The sequence below is a fragment of the Nanorana parkeri genome, unplaced genomic scaffold (genome assembly GCF_000935625.1).
Source record: "Nanorana parkeri isolate BGI_ZX_2015 unplaced genomic scaffold, ASM93562v1 scaffold1212, whole genome shotgun sequence".
Classification (NCBI taxonomy): Eukaryota; Metazoa; Chordata; class Amphibia; order Anura; family Dicroglossidae; genus Nanorana; species Nanorana parkeri.
This window is the reverse complement of record NW_017307480.1, coordinates 267,290-269,222: the sequence shown is the minus strand read 5'-3', so window position 1 is coordinate 269,222 and position 1,933 is coordinate 267,290. Positions and strand designations below refer to the sequence as shown.

At 43.0% G+C, this 1,933-nt stretch overlaps 1 protein-coding gene across 1 annotated transcript in view; it reads right to left on the bottom strand.

The window, feature by feature from the left end:
• Window positions 1-1,933, bottom strand: part of LOC108797015 (neurogenic locus notch homolog protein 1-like) — a 62,132-nt gene that overhangs the window by 31,216 nt on the left and 28,983 nt on the right. The gene's annotated exons all lie outside the window — the stretch shown is intronic.

The following is a 1,933-nucleotide window of genomic DNA, read 5'->3' as shown; positions in this document are numbered from 1 at the left end:
CCCCCCCCCCCCCCCAAGCATGCAGTTGGGATAGAGGGGACGAAGTTTGTGCTAAGAATTTACAACACAGGCTATTAACAGCAAGGCACTAAAATTGGTCTGGTAATATGGAGGATGTAGCACAGAGCTTGACTGCTATCAGAAGGTAAATATATGTAATATTGTAGTAATGTATTTTCATATATAATAATGTGATATTGTAATGTATTTTTATATATAATAATGTAATGTAATGTTTTAAATTTACCTAATTTATAAGAGTATTTTTTTTTTTTTTAATTGTCAGCATACATACTAGCCTTCTACCCTTTGGTCAGTGGCGTAACTATAGCCATAGTAGCCCAGGCGGCTGCTATGGGGCCTGGGGGTGGAAGGGGGCCCCATTAGGTTTGGCGAGACATATTAAACATAGAACATGCGAAGACATTGTCGGGATCCGTTTTGGCTGCGGCGTCTCAGTATATAGGGAGCTGTAGCTCGTGGTATACTGAGCTTAGGGTGACGGGAGGACGCTAGTTTGTGTCTTCCCGTGACCCTTAAGAGAACTATGGGGAACAGCCCTGAAGAAGTCTTTCGTCCGGCTGCGCTCAGCTCTGCACCTCGCAGCTTCGCTTTGCTCCGCACTGCTTCCTGTGCACCGAGTCACAGGCTTGACAGCGAAAGCGGAATTTTGTTATTTTAACAAGTCCCGGACGATGCAATTTTGCCATTTTAGTTTTAAGTGGTGTTGAGCTTTAAATTTAATTCTTAAACATAAAAAAAACACACAATAATCACTGCACACTTGTCCGAAATAACACGGCAACTCGAAGAGTTAAACACGACTGAACACTTTCAGATAACATCAAAAATAATTAGGTTAAACCCATTTTTTTTTTTAAGTTTCATGTTCAAAGTACTTGTTTTCGGAGCAGACATGACCATCTGCATTTCGGTCCGTAATTGGGGGGAATTGAGAAAAACAACCTGGAAAATGAGTGTGGCAGTTAAATGTATGTGTCGCCATCTGTTTCCAGCTGGACAGCGCTGTCCGGTCCCCCACCTCTACAAGGCTCCTATTGTGTACCCAGAGCCGTAAAATCAAATTACAGCACTCCGAGCATTCCGAAAATGTCTCACCCAACTTCAAAGTGTCCTCCTCGCTTCCCCTACACTCAGCAAGTACTACTAGGATGATAGGTTCTCTTTCCTCGGAGGATCTACATTTGTCATGGTGCACACAGAATCCTATACTGTATATTGAAAGGAAATCCCTTTTCAAGTCTAATGATCATTTCCTGTTAAGGGGACACACACACAGACAGACACACACACGTTGGTCTCCATATGAACACCTACGGATAACTTATCCACTTCTAACACGTTAGGAAAGTTAATATAATAATCTCATTATCGGTTTGTAAGCTTGTACTTCTCTTTTATACAATGTTGTTATTTCTGCAATAGGTTTTCGATATACAAGTATATACACTTTACATTGTCAACATTGTATTTATTTGTATTATCTGTATTGCTCACCCTTACTTGTAGCAACTGCTGCTTAAAGGGTCATTCCACTTGCCCAGGTGAATATGGGAAAACTGAATTAGCCCCACCAATCTGCCCCCTCCCGCTGCTCTTTCCTTTGAAAGAATGCTGCTTCCCCTCTGCAGTTCCCAGTGTACGCTCCATACACTGTACCACACAACATCGCAGCCCTGCCCTAGGTATTTCAAATTACCCTCGCAAATGGAGGATTCATTGGTCAGCACTGTCACCTGACCACACTGACCACAGAGCTTCTCATTGGTCATCGCAGGCAGAAGCACTTCTCACTGGCTCCCCATTTACGAGCGTAATTTGAAATACATAATGCAGGACTGCAATGCTGTACGGGGGACAGATTGTACACACACAGCCACCAAGGGGAAGCAGGGTTCTTTCGAAAGGTAAG